The following is a 15686-nucleotide window of genomic DNA, read 5'->3' as shown; positions in this document are numbered from 1 at the left end:
GGGGAAGTTGGATGGGGATGAGTGGGGGGGCAGCCTGCTGCTGTAAGTACTGTGGATGATAGCTGTGAGCTGGCATCCCGGTGACGGTAGCTCCAGCTAGCATGGGTGGCAATAACTGGTGAGACTGGGAGACGTGAAAGTCTGGCATTCCGGTGACAGGGGTTACGTCAAGCTGTTGGGGTGGCTGGGAGAGGGTGGCGCGGGGTGCTGGCATCCCATAAGCCCCGGTTAGTGCTAGCTGCTGCGGTAGTTGTGAATTGGCAGTGAGGGGCCCTAGCATCCCAGTGCAAGGTGCTCCTGCTAAGGCTAGCTGGAGAGGTAGCTGGTTCTGGGCGGCAAGTTGGGCTGATGTCCCGGTTTTGAATTCCCTGGATCAATCAATCAAAAGACGTAAACACAGCAAAAAATGTAATTTAGATTAATTACTTTGAAGTCATAATTTTGTTTATAAATGGTCCTTGAATGGGCCTTACAGAATGCGTTGCACACTGCAAAAAATCAAAAGAAACTGATTAACAATCCAAGCAATTCATTACATAACATTCTATCTCCTCCTCATCTTTCATCTCCACATTATCGAAGCATGTGCATGTCTGGTTTGATGTATGTGTGAGGTGAGCACATTTTCACCACACATTCTGTTTTTATACATACAAGTTTGCTGTGTAAAATAGGGTATGCAGATTTGTATGCATGTATGTTTATACATCTGGTCCCTCGTGGTTCCTAAGCTTTCAGCCACATCTCATGGCCTTTCTCAGCGAATTAAGTTGCTCAGTTGCCATGGAGATGGCTTCTCCAAGTACTCAAAAGTAAACCTCACACGTTTGTCCATGCCATCTAAAGCCACATATATAAGCATTTGATCTGAAGCTCCTATCGGCAGGTCTACATCTACTGTATGCGACAAAACTGTTACAAAACCCACTTAGTTACATCCGAAAAAAGGTCTTGGTTTGGGTTCAAATGTCTGCTTTGTAATAATAAACATGTGGTTAAGCTGTGGGAATGATCGGGGTCATGCTTTCATGACTCATGGAAACAAACAGCAGTCTCCTGTGTTAGTTTGTTGCTTTGTTTACCCATCAATCCACCTCGACCTCCTCCATTGGTTGGACTGTCGCTCTTTAATACCATCACCTGACTTCCTCCTTTGCTTTTGTCATAACCACTAGAGCCACTAGAGGGCTCTGTCACTTAAATCTAGTAGTAGTTGTAATAGGAAGAGAGAAAACCTTTCCTGTAGAGAAGCATGCTGCTTTAATGGGTTTACAGTGGCTCCTTCAATTTCAAATCTGGAGTCATAAATAATGGGGAGCATGTCAGTACCTGCTGTATCACAAACAGTACAAGTGAAGGTTCTGTTATCTACATCTTTTGGTCCAGAGGCAGACAGAGTGCAGGCCGTAACAGGTGCCGAGGGACGGGTGGAAATTGTGTCAGCCAGAGCACAAGCAGGGAAGGCATCACCATGGGGCCTTCAATGGAAATTAATGAGAAAAATGCCAATTGCACTAAATGTGTGTGTGTTTGACAGAGGTGTGCAGTAGTCAGACGAGTGCAAGTCAGGTGTGAGGTTGTTGTCGAGGACACACATGATGAGCATACCCCTCTCTTTGTTACTGGCCTCTAATAATAACTCAAGGTCAAGTTAGCTTAATATGTGTTATTTCACTGTGCCACAGAGCTCCATTGTTATCCCCAAAAGTTTGATAGAAACTACAATGATCAACTGCTTTAGGAAATGACTGAGCCTTTTGTAATTATTTACATCTTCAGTATGAACCAAAGGGCTTGGAGCTGAGAGCACAGACAGAAACAGAGAAGGAAAGTCATACAGTACTGAGAGACAACTTGTTGCTTCTGATCTTTTTTACTCACTTACTGAGGCTTGTAGCATTTCAGGCTGGTCTCATTCAGTATTTGTAGTCATACCTAAGGAAAATAATGCCCTGTGTGTCATAGACATCACTAAAAATGATTTTGTACGTTATCCATGTAATCATGGACAAGAAAGTATAAAGACCGCAAAAGCACAAACAGGTGGATGGGTCCCACAAACAGCAATCTCTCAGCCAGGAGACAGCTGTTCGTTCCCCACAAAACAGGAAGTCAACGTTGATTTATTCATCACGTAACTTGCATTCTTCAGTAACGGTACTTCTGTAGTTATTTTAACCGAATCATCTTTAACTCAACCTAAACAAGTATTTCCTGATCTTTTCTTAAACCTACCAGAGCTGTTTCCTTTGAATGATACACTCCATCTAACTCTCACTCACCAACAAAACCCACACGACAACAACAAAAACAATGTATTTTATTATTATTATTATCATTATATTATTATCATTATTAAAAGGCTTGGTCACACCAGCATTAAAAACCGAAACATTTAGTGACGAATTCAATTAATTCCAATGGAATCTCCACAATAAGGAGATTTGCTTGCGAATACGAAGTAAATCCGCACAAATGTAGCTGTGGTTCACCTTTGACATGCAGATCAGTGCAGCGGACCAAAAGCAAGCTGTGCTGACAGAGTCAACCTTTGAGGGGATGTAGAGACTACAGCTGTTCAGTGAATGTGTCAGATACATCGAATCAACAGTTCCTACATTGTGCTGCTCATCTCATTTTGAGGTTGTAGCTTCATTGTGAAGATGTCGCTGTAGTGCATCATGTAGTCTTTCTGCCTTCTCAGCCATCAAAAGATGATCAGAAATCTAGAAGTTGAAGGTATTTTAGCCTTACAGCACCATATGTATACATCAGTTTCAACAAGAGCAACATTGCGAGCGCAACTACACAAGACTAAAGCTGCATGAACATGATGCATGAATACAGCCCACTCCCTGGTCTTAGAGCAGCATCTGTAACAATAATGTACATGCAGGGTGCACAATTTCTGTATAAAAGCACTGCCCTCTACAACAAGCTGACACAGAATAACCACTGCATCAAGTGCAATCTTCCTGCCCTACGAGCAGTAATACAGAACATGCAGTCGCCTGGTATAATATTTGGAGGACATCATAAATGAAGTTCTAGCTAAGTTCAGTCAGGAAGACTCTACTCTTGCATGCCTGAGCCCGTAGTTTATTTCTCATACATCTTTCAATCACTCCTCTCACATGCTCACTCATTATTTCCTTGCTGTCATTGTTTGGGGCTGTCAATCATGATATCAGCTGTTTAGATCAGCTCCTCTATCCAACAGCACAATGAAACTATTACATGGTTAGCCTATCGTCTTGCTGCTGCCTCATTTTAAATATGATCGTCTCTCTACCTTCAGTAAGTTCAGGTTGCTGTTACACGCACACTCAATCAGCCCGGTGTCTGTGTGTCATCGTTACGAACCGACGCGATTGGAAAATGTCCACATTACCTTTTTCTAGTCTCGTTTGCAGTAGCACCCTGACATCCAGTTTCTCAGCAGTGGGGAAAGCATCTTCATCCACTCATTTCCCTGCCTGGGAATCTCACCGGTTACTCCGGGTCACTGTGCAGGTAACAACCTGATCAGCACCGTGCAGTCTCCGGCTAAATCTAGCAAACTATCCATGCATGCCTCAGGGCCGAACATCCTTAAACTTCTGTCTCACCGGCGTTCCTTTGCACTGGCTCCCCCTGGCAGCGGCCTCTTATGCTCACATTCATTCCACTTCCAACCGCTCAACAATCAAGGTAACGACAATCAGTGTGTCGCACCCGGACTGTCTTCTCATTCTGATAAATATGGTCAGGCTGCTTCGTCAGTAGTTTTAGGTGCTGTAACGTTGTTTCATTCTCTTGGTGTTCCCCTGTTCTACGGGAGAACTATTGCTGTAAATTCCGTAATAGTGGCGGGCCTCAAGTAAGCCCCTCTACTACAAGGGTATCTATAAGACTTGTTTTAAGCAGGGATATTAGAGACACACGCAGTCAGGATGTATTTAATCCATATGGTTCCTAAGGGTATTAGAATATCCAGCGTTTGCAGTATTACAGGCTCAGAAATTGTCATGGTAAAAAATGATCAACTTGCAAGATTCTCATCCCTACCTTAATGTAGCCGTCTCAAGGGCACTTATGCTACGTTACTACAAGTACAGTTGTGTGGGACTTTTAACTTGAGTACACCGTGAAGTTGTATTATGTTTTATGGTTTAATTTTCAATCTAGCAAAGGAGATACTTAATAGCAAAAGGCACGGCCATTCATGATATGCTCAGATGTTTTCCATTGCTGCGCAGATCATAAAGTCCATAAGAAAGATGGCGCCACTCTCTTACATTGTGTTTTGGTGTATTTTTGCGACTCGTGTCCATCCGTGAGGATATCAGGTTCAGTGGTTCTCAGACTCTGGCCTCCCTCTACTCCAGATTTATAATCTGCATCATGTGAGATGCCTCACGGGAAGCTTTGATGTCTGGGGCAAGCAATGGAAACACAAACGTCACACTCGTGACTTCGTCAGTATTTCTCACTGTGAACATTCCTCTTCACGATAGCATCACGTAGTTAGCTGCCACTCAAGTCATCATCACAACCTTTCACATGGTAGGGAAAGTGCTCGCTCCTCGCTCCTAGCTTTCTCAGATTCAGAATGTGGCGAGAGGAAGATGGGATGTCATTCAAAGTTACGTGGACATTAGCCAATAGTTAAAGCACAACGCCACCTTAGGAATTTCACCTAAAGATTAAGTTTTTCCCACACAGTATGAGGATTCATAGGACACTTAGGTTCATTATACAGATTAGCATGAGACGTGGTTCCAATACAAAAATTATCTTTATTATTTTACAGTATTAGTTCCCCATTACGGTTTAAACACAAAATACTAAAAGAGCCGTATACATTTATTTAAAAGAGGAGTAGGACTGCGGCTTACCAGTGGCGAGGTGGACCAGTGCAGGTGAGGATCCCAAAAGAGAAGGCACCCCGAACACACGTGTACACAACACTCACACACACAACCACACGTGAGGGTTCCTAACCAGGGGCACACCAAACTACACAGCACACGAAGGGAGACACCAACACCCGGAGGCACCAACCCCACCACCTTGGCTTAGCAGCTCCTACAGGGACAAAGGACACAATAACAAAAAGGCTCTGGTTCTCAGGAAAGAAAATCAAACAAAAGGAAAAAAATAAGAAAAGACAAAACAACAAAAATAGCTCGGGTTAACTGATCAGCCAGGGGGGGGGGGGGTGATCAGTAACCTAATTTATATAAAATTATATAAAGCATTTCTTTTTTAATATTACACTCTATTATATCTTGACTAAGTACTCAGTCCAGTCACCTTAATGTGTGGCTGGTATTGTTTTCACCTTGTGTGAAATCATGGAAAGAATGTTGGCGAGTCTTTAGTGCTTTGCCAGGTGCTTCTCTGTCTGGATGTCTGTGGTCAGATTTTTCACAGAAATAGTGTCACAATAGATTCAGTCACAAATCTTTTCAGGTGTATAGTAGGATCACAAAACAAATATTCTGAATGTCATCCCCTCTTTCTCTCCTCTTCCCTTCCTCAAAGATGTGTGCAGTCCAAGCACAGCCGTTAGGAGGAGGTGGGTAAGAAGTGGAGAATGGGTCATTAGCTCCGCCTACTTTACACCCCGGCCTGATTTAGCATCGTAGTGGTGTGATTCTATCGCAAGATGGTCTCCTGTTGATGTATTCTATTTATTCATTCATTTCTTATTTATTGCGTTTTTCTAGATAACTACTATTTATAGCTTTCTGCCAATTCCTCCTGTCTGTTGTACTCTGGTAAGTGGGTCACTGTCAATGTATCATGGTCTAACGCGACCTCATACACTGCATCATGCTTTAATATGTCCTCATACTGTTGTCCTGTCATGTGTTGAATGCTGCTATTTGACCCTGTCTTGGCTAGGTCTAACCGTTTAATCCGTTTGTCTTCCTAGTTAAATAAAGGTTATTTACATAAATTGCATTCTGACCTATCATAACCCCAGTCATTGCATCATTGTCCACGTGACCTCGCATGCTGGTAACTTTATTCTGTCATGTGTATCGCATTCAATGCAGCAGCACCATCTGTTAGTGGAATCACATACTTTGCAACAGCAGCATTGAGTGATCTGTTAAGTGGAATTGCATTTATTGCAGCAGCAGCAGCATTGTGGGGGAATCTCATGTCAGGTCCATATAGAGTTCCGTCTTGACCTGCTCTGTACAATAAGTATAGTAGTGCTGGGCAACAATTACAATTTTTAATCGCGATTAATCACATGATTTTTCTGCGATTAATCTCATTGTTATGCGCAAAGTTGAATAATGAATTAAAAAGTAGTGTATTGTGCACTTTTATTTTAAAGTGCTGCTATATGAACAAAAGGGCAATAACATTTGGTTTAAACACTTTAAACACATCAGGTTCTTGTTAACAGCAGTATTCCCTTTACACAGCAGCAGTTATAACACAGTTATAATGATTCTGATCATAGATAATCAGCCGGTGTTCACAACTTTATCTTCATGTGTGTAAGAGATGATATTTAAATATAAACCTTGAAAACTGCAAACCTATCTACGTCACGTTTTTATGTTTGTTAAATTCTCAGTAGTGATACTAAATGATGCTTATTATACATATTACAAACAAAACACTTTAAGAACTCTAAAAAAATAATTTAAATGAATCATTTCTTTTTTGCTTTTTTTGGTAGTTTGGTCAGACACATATGCAACGCTGATTACCATAATATGTGTGGTATTTGTTATAAATGTACATTGGTACATAGAGGGTGATAAGAAGCTGTACCTGGAGGGACTTAGGACCCAGGGGAATGTAGGTGAAGCATGGAACCTGTAGTCTGTAACGTGCATGAGGAAGGTATGCTAATAAAGAGTTGCAGTTAAGAGCAGTTTGTTCTCTCGTGCTTATATGTTCATTTAAAAACACGACAATATGTATTTTGATATTGTCACGATCCTGTAACGAGACGATCGCGTGTGTGTGTGTCTGTGTGAGACAGGAGGGACCGACGGTGACGTAGCGGGGGGGGCAACAGCAGCAGCAGGAAGTGACGCCACACAAACAGCTGTTCACCGCTCGCTGCCCGGTTCTTGTGTTAAAAATGTCCGCTTAATAATAATTTTAAAAAAACTGCGTTAACGCGCGATAAAAACGCGTTAACTTGCCCAGCAGTAACGTATGGATCAATTGATTGTTCAGGTTCTGCCCATACTGTGCTTTAAATCCTTCGTAAGTCATGTTTTAACTGGTGTTTTTGCTACTGCTACTACTTTCATTTTGTTGCCTGCTATCATAATCTACTTTTATTGCATCGCTAACATCTAAATTCTTCCGTAATCAGGCCGGCCCACATTCTCGATGCATATAACTGGTGGTGGCGCGTTGGCTCAATGGCTATTTTACTGCTTACTGTTTTCGCTTATCTGTTATTCCCATTCAAAGTTAACTCATCAGATCTGATTAATATATAACTCAGCTAATATTCATGTTTTCAGCTAATTCTTCACATTCAGGTATTCTATTTCTACATATTCATCTATTTTGCTATTTACTTAAAACCACTGTACTTTGCTAATAACTACTTATGTATATTGTGCAATTGTTCCATTTTCACCATATTCTACTAATTGCCCATATTAATTATCTTCTGATATGTGCTGCGATATGAATCATATCGGGTAAGTGGTGTTACATAATATATATTAAATACCAAAGATGCACAAAGGTGCATGAAGTGGAGGACTCTGGGTCCAAAGAACAACAGAGTGAAATGCAACCGAGCCACTTGAAACAAACTCTTTGTTTCTTTCTAAAGTTATTTCAATGTTCTTTTAGTGTTCAGCTTTAGTTTATTTCCCCTCTTTAATTCACAGGTGTCTGTCATGTATCCCCTCACCGTTTTCTCCTCTCAAAGCTTTAAGGGGCTACTTGCGCCTTTTCCTTCATTTTGTCTCCTTCTTGCTACAAACTTACTGATGATGTTATTCATTCAGATATTTGCTACAAGCCCTTTAGACAACCCACGGACAACTGGTGTCATTACAAATACATGCAAGAGAGTGAATCGTACACTTAACTCTATAAACAATGTTATTTGTTGAAAATTTTCTGCTTGTTAGATCACAAACATGTGTTTTCTTAGCACAGTGCTGCAGACTGCCCGTCCCAACGTCCTGCAATATGGTCTCAAGAAAGAGCCAGTCTTCAAATAAGAACCCTGGGGTAAGCACGCATGATCACAACAACAAATGATGTCTAAGTAAAGCTCGTAGGAATGTGGAAGGATAATTATCTGTAAAATAATTCACATGGTAAACTCAGGATAATGTCAATTTCCACAATTGTAAACCCATCAGTACAGCAACAGTCATAGCACTCACATTTCTGTTGCTTTGAGTTTCTCTTTTTAACTGAAATTATGTTTTAATTCTATTCTTTTTTTCAACCACTTCCCCCATTTTTTTAAATTGCTGTTGAATGAAGATACAAACCCATGTTTTTTTTTGCTTGACACTGAAATGAATGAATTTGTATTTGTAATTAAAGATTTATTACCGTCAAAATTGATGGTTTGACAACTCAAATCATCACAGCTGCATTGTCCCTGTTGTCACTTCCGTTTTAGCAGACTGCATGTACCCTCTTTTGCATTCTGCACAAGGTCAGTCACGAATGTATATATCCTTCTCACTGAATGCGTCTCTGCCTAAACGTCATCTCTTCAGAATGCACAACAGGTTAGTACACCTCTGTAGCTCTCATTAATATCAGCTAAGATAGGAGACATTTCCTAAATGAAGACAGTTGATTTAAAACTCCACTCTGACAAACATACTATGACACTTAATAACCTTTAAAAAAACATGTTGGACAAAGCACTTGGAAGTTGAGGGTCATGTGGAGGAAATGCAAATCTGGTTCATTCCAGTTGGATGGAAGCACATCAATGTTCAGACAAGCTGAAACCCCCCACTGAGAAGTCACTTCGCACTTAAAGCCTAATAATCATTGTGCTTCTTTGAATACATCTTGTTGTTGCATGATTAAATACAACCCATGACACACACACACACACACACACACACACACACACACACACAGGAAGGGAAATTATGCCAGGGCTAATTTCACTGTCAAGAAAACGAATAGTACAAACTAGTATGGAGCGGTAATGGAGGAGGGATGAGGGACACACACTTACCATTTTTTGCATCAAAAGGGTGAGACCACACGGTGAGAACAGCAGCTTTCCCTGCTGTGCTTGCAGAACACAGGGCGACAAAGACGAAGAAAGAGAAAGTTGGGCTGAAGAAGTAGTGACGGCCGGTAAGGGCAACACTGATTTAATTTGTTTAGAATAGACAAGCTGCCTCCAACTCAATGCTATTCATAAGCAAAGGGCAAGAGATGAGATACACTCATAGAACTGTCACCCTGTCCCTGTTAGAACAAACACATTGTCCTGTCATCTCGGGTGGGTCACAGCCCTGTTTTAGCTCTCACTTTGCTGAAATCTAAAATAAAAACCCCAACAGTAGCAGGAGTCTGACCTCCGAGGACCTATCAGGTGGTTTCTGCATGCTCACAGAATAATCACATACACAACTAGTGACGGGGTTTCATTTTTTTAAGCAAGACATTTAGCATTTGGAAAAAATATATAAATATTCTTTTCTTTCCTTCAAATTATTTTTGGGACATGGCAAAAAAGCCTGGAGCCATGTAGACCAGCTGCTATAATAAAACAACTAAGGGATCCTATCTGCCAATATGGATCATCAATGATCTGCAATTAGTATCAGCGGCAAAATAAACATGATCAGGGATTTCTAAAAGTTCGATTTGCTTCCTTTTTTCTTTTGTGCTGATCCGATTTTTGATCCGATCCGTGACACGATCCCGACCGTGAGTTTTATGATCCGTTGCACCACTAAGCATGACCCCGGCTGGCAACGTACTGTCATCAAGCAAGGTTCTGCGATGGTAGTAAGTAGATCACTTATACTCTTACTCTACTTGGTAAGTGTTGCTTTGGAGTATTAACTGATAGTCACTGTGAAAACGTTCAGTGTAGTAAAATGAACTACTGTCCTATTGTTAAACCTCCATTAACTGATTAACACTGTCAACACAACACATTGCTTCTGAAGTTCACATGGTGATCATGTTTGTTAGTAGTAGCAGCAAGTAGTTACAATCAAGAACTTAATCTTAAGCACTGCATTTCATCTTTCTACCACCCCATTGCATTGTGAGTAGTAAACTCTACTATACAGGTGACGTATTCTCTCTCTGTAAGGAAATCAGTAAAAACAGTAAAGAGGAACTGTCTGTCACTATATGACAAGGATTCCCTTCCCTGCTGAAGACGGACTTTACGTCCACACGGCTATGCTTTGCCTTTCAAAACAAAAACAATCACGATCTCCATCCAGATAAACATTTTAGCACCGTGTTAGAAATAATCTCCGTCAACACTAACTCGCCTGAAAATGCATATCACCTCACCATTCACGTACACTGGGCATGAAGCAGATTTGAACCATTACTGCAGTTGAGATAAGATAAAATAAGATATACTTTATTGTCCCGCAGGGAAATTTATCTTGTGCTCCAAGCCGCTGCATCACACAATACACTTGCCAGCATCACAATCCACATGCATGCACAGAACATCATCCATAAACATGCATAAGTACATGTTTTCAATAGGTATGAATAATAAAATAATAAAAACAGGTGTGATCAACCGAGATGATAAATATTCAAGTCACAATATATTATTCCCCAATAAAATCCTATCATGTAATACTAATTTTTGCTATTTAATAATTTGATGGAGGATGGAATGAATTGTTTTTGTCACGCCCGAGGGGCAGATCAGAGACTCAAGCGCAGACACAGACACTGGAGATGAGGTGAAGTTTAAACTTAGGAATCTTTACTGGTCAAAAAGGTCATAAACAAAAACTGTAAGTGACTCCAACGGAGCGGGCAAAAAGATCCAAAATCACAAAAAAAAAGGCAAAGGTACAAACCAGGAGCAAACGCTGGAGCACCGAGCAAACGTGAGGGAGACACAAAACTGGAACCGACAGGGGAACGAACAAGGACGATCTGACAACCAGAGCGGGGAAAGCAGGGGAGTATATATATCTGAGTGGGGTAATGAGGGGATAGGAGGCAGCTGGGTGGACCGGGCAGGTGAGGAGGATGAATGTAATCAGGGGAACACACACACAGACACAGAGACAGAGACACAGGAACACGGGGCAAAGCCTAAGCCGTGACAGTTTTTTGTACCGCCCTGTGCTGCTGGAAACGTGTCACTGCTGCACACTGGTGACTTCAGCAGGAGAAAGGTGGAAACAAAATCATCTGATTGACATGAATCCTAAACACAATAAGTGTACAGAAATGTGTATTTGTAAGGATGGTGTGAAGACATCTCACAGAAATACATGAAATGACCACAACCTCTTAAAAGCACAGACACAATGGATATTTTGAATCGAAGCTTTATTTACCCTCTGGACACACACCAGGGCCCCATTCCTCGTACGTGGTTCAACTAAGTCGATCAAATGTCCTATTAGCAGCTTAAATTAACCCGATGATTGAAATCAGGCTATCTCGGTGTCTCAAAGGCTAATCCTCTCAAACTGTCTCGTTAATTCGAACCAGACGATCAGGATCAGGATAATTGTGCGTGCCCGTCCTACTTCAAAAGGGGGAAGCGTCGATCACCGAAACCATGACTTTCTAACAGTACAATGTTAAATAAAGTCAAAGAAAGAGCCTCTTTTTACTCCGCTGACGAGCAGGAGATGATCATGAACGCATATGAGGAATTCAAGACCATAATCACGGCAAAATATAACACCGCCACCGCTGCGAGGGCTAGACAAGAAGCATGCAAAATATCACAGACAAGTTAAATGCGTAAGTGTTGGGAAATGTATTGGCTAATTTTAATGCCTCATCACCCCAATCAATCAGATTATATGTCTTTAAATGTGCCTGCTGGCAGTAGGCTTAATGAATGCATCATCCAATGAGATCTATAGTGACAATAATGATCTCAACTCTTTCAGAATAAGTAATAAAAACAAGCCCAAAGAGTATCTAATTGATACTTATGAGGATATATGTACTGTATGCACGTATGTATCATGTAGCCTACTATATATGTGTATATACATGTATGTGTAGATTACCATATAGAACTAGGAGTTTGAATATGTGTGTGAATCTGTGTGTGGGCGGATCAGTGTGTATGTGTGTATTATTCATAATCAGAAATTCAATCAACTGAAGCAGTGAAGATAAATAGTGTGTGATTCTCTCTATTCTTATCATGAGTCCACCTTAATCATGTTCTACAATAATGGTATGCTGGTGTACTAATAACACTGTCATATCATTATGAGTGCTTTAACCCCCATGTATGCAACGCAGCCATCAAGAGGACATGGGAGCAAGTAAACACTAACACACACACATTACTCAGAATGGTGAGTCAGTACAATATGTGCCATGGTGATGCATTGAACAGCTTGTCAGTGTCACATCCTTCATATTTTAGCAAACAAAAAGAGGGCTGATATGGTCAAGACGGGGGGAGGACCTAAGACTGCAGATTTTACTCCTGCTGAGGAGCTGGCACTCCAGCACAATAGGGGTAGGCCCATAATGGAGGGCATAGCTGGGGGCAGCTCCTCTGGAGAGGTGGGCAGTACTGAGAGGAGGCCTTATCTCAAAGGTGCACTTCATTCTGTGAGTTTCCTTCATAATTAGTCATTTGGTTAACCATCGTCACATTTTGCAGTGGCTGGACCTTCGGTCACATTGCTGCAGCCACCACTCATAGTGTTGGTCGGAGGAGAGGAGCCCACTGATGTAAGTTGATATTGCTGCATCATTGTGTAATGATTCTATACATGTTCATTGTGTGTGTCTTTTAAAACCAAAGACAATTTTCCAAAGTTCCTAATAATTCCTAATTCACTAACAGGAGGCCAGTCCAGATGATGAGGAGAATTTGTCGGCGTTCTCCAATGATGTGGTAAAAGCAAGTTGTGGAAACTAATACTCCTATCCAACTCACTCCTTGTGAGTGGTATTTGGACTACATCAATGCATTCCTTTAGGCAAATCCTGCTGGACCATGGCCTGATCCGCAGGAGCCTGACCCCTCTCACTCTGCTGGAACTGGGGATGAGGAGGTGAGTTCTCATTTAATACCCTCACCATGTGAGGGGAGGTCTGAGTTTAGTTGGCATCTGACCACCACACTGAACAAAGTTATGAATGGTTTTCTTGTCTTTTGTTCAGGTTGACTATGAAGATGTGCGGACGCTGTACAAGCGGTACTTGCTTAAAGAGATTGCTTACCGCCAGCTGAAAATGAGGAAGATCCACAAGGAGATTGCATTGCTTGATCGGCAGCTGGATGTAAGTGTAACTATGTAAAAGCTTTGCCTAAAGTATTTGTGAGCTTTGGCATGAATTGTAACTGAACTGAAATTCTTATTTCTTGTGCACCTTCATTTACAGGCTGACCAATAGAGCAAATAAAAGCATTCTTCTACAACATGGATCTCTTAAATTGTTCTTGAACATGTTCCTCTATTCAGAATCTGAATTATTTTTATTGCCAAGTATACTCTCATATACAGGACATTGACTTGGCGATTTCGGAGCATGGGACATAGACAACAATATATATGTAAGGGGTAAATAGAATAAAAATAAGGGTAATAGTAAAAATACAAATAATCAAAACAAGTATTACAGTATTAGCATATTGTGCAAGAGCAAGTGTTAACAAAATAGCAATAAATTATGTCCACTTGCTATGATGTGTTGAATGAATAAGGATGCAAACTAAAGTGCAAACTGCAGTGCATTGTGTGCGGGGGACCCAGAGTCAGTGTGGTGCAGGGGGCTTGTTTGTGAGCCCCACTGCCGTGGGGAAGAAACTGTTCAGGTGGTGCGAGGTTTTGGTTTTTAATGGACCGGAACCTTTTGTCGGCAAACCAGACGGTGATTGATGAGGTGGGGATGGACTCGATGATGGCTGAGGATGGACTATTAATGGGTAACTTAAAAGCAAAAAGGGTGGCAAACCATATACCCATTAACCATATAAATGAAACATGCAAACATAAAGAGAAAAACATGAAATGAGTCCAACATTACCCAAAGTCATCTGAACACCTAACTAAAATGATTGTAGCCACATTGTGGAGCACTGCACAGTGATGTCACATGCCCTGTCTGGTGCCACCCGCAGCCCCCGCAGACATGTGAATCTGGCCTTCAGTTGGCCGAAGGTCATTTCAATCCGGGCTCTCGTTCGAGCAAGAGCCCCGTTGAAATGGGCTTGAGGGCCTGGTGCTGGCTCTGCATAGGGGGTCATGAGGTAGGGCTTGCAGGCATAACCCCTGTCTCCAATTAGGAGTCCATTGTAGTGACCTAGTATATGATATGTACAATGTTGGATCACCTCTACATAAAATAAGCAATTTCTGAATGACATGAGATTTGCTATACCTTGCTCGAAGCTGTGGCACAGTGTAGACTCTCGAATATTCTGGAGTCATGGACGGAGCCCGCCACTTGGCCTCAACATTTGTTATGAGGCAGGTGGAGTCACAGATCATCTAAGATGAATTGCGGTCAAGTCATGGGTATTGTACAGTACATGGGTAGCTTACAGCAGGCAATTGCAAGGTCCATGACCCCTATTGTCAAAGACATATGATTGTTTTTATAGCACTGTAATTTGAGGAAAATGATGTCATAAGTACCTGCACATTAATGCTGTGAAAGCCTTTTCGATTGACAAAATCTGCCTCGTTTGGGCCAGAGGGCGATTTGATGGGGATCTGCGTGCAGTCCACTGCGCCAATGACATTGGGAAACTCTGCATAATGATAAGCTCCGTAATGAATAGTGATAGGAATGCATTTTCATTAAATGGTGAAATATTGAATAACTCAATTACCTGCAATTCCATAAAAGCCCTCTTTCATTGCATTTACTCAGACATGGCCAGGGAATGTAATGAACACATTCGTAAGTTTCTTAAGCGGCAAATAAACTTCATGAACAGCACGTCATGCAGCGGCTTTCCCGATGTTCTCCGCATCGCCGACACTACAGAAATGTACCCCTCGCAAAAAAGCGCAAGGCTATGCATCCAGTCTGTGAGACAGTCAATGCTCGGCTGCGGCGTGTGGTGTTCGCAATGTATGACTCCAGAAGGTCTTGTAAATAAATGATTCCTTGTCGGCAGAATCGATAGTGCTCGTATAGGAAGTCATCATGATGTGATAACGGATCTTGGCGATGTGGAAGAACTCTCCCTATAAAATGCTAATCTAACTAATATCGCTCCTTCATCAATGGGATCTCTGAGGAAGGGAGCTGCCATTTATTTCCGGGGGAGTGGCAAGCTTACCCAGCTAACTTAAGTTAGCCTGCGCTGGAGCAGGTTCAAGCTTATGGATGTGTTGCTATGGTGATTTTGCCAAACTTGCTTCGTGGAACCGAAAAGCCTGACTTATGTAATCTTATCCTGAAAATTATCCGGCTAACTCAGTTAGCCAGGTACGAGGAACGGGGCCCAGGTTACAGTCTTTGGTAAGCAAAGGTGGAATAATCCCGGGGAAACAGCGGCAGGATCT

At 41.7% G+C, this 15686-nt stretch overlaps 1 pseudogene; it reads right to left on the bottom strand.

Moving 5' to 3' along the window:
* Positions 1-14192: 14192 nt before the first annotated feature.
* On the bottom strand, positions 14193-15433 carry LOC116395740 (putative nuclease HARBI1; annotated as a pseudogene).
* Positions 15434-15686: the final 253 nt, after the last annotated feature.

Source organism: Anarrhichthys ocellatus, unplaced genomic scaffold, assembly GCF_004355925.1.
Source record: "Anarrhichthys ocellatus isolate YVR2014 unplaced genomic scaffold, GSC_Weel_1.0 scaffold49, whole genome shotgun sequence".
NCBI classification, from domain to species: Eukaryota; Metazoa; Chordata; class Actinopteri; order Perciformes; family Anarhichadidae; genus Anarrhichthys; species Anarrhichthys ocellatus.
This window is presented reverse-complemented; position numbering and strand designations above follow the sequence as displayed.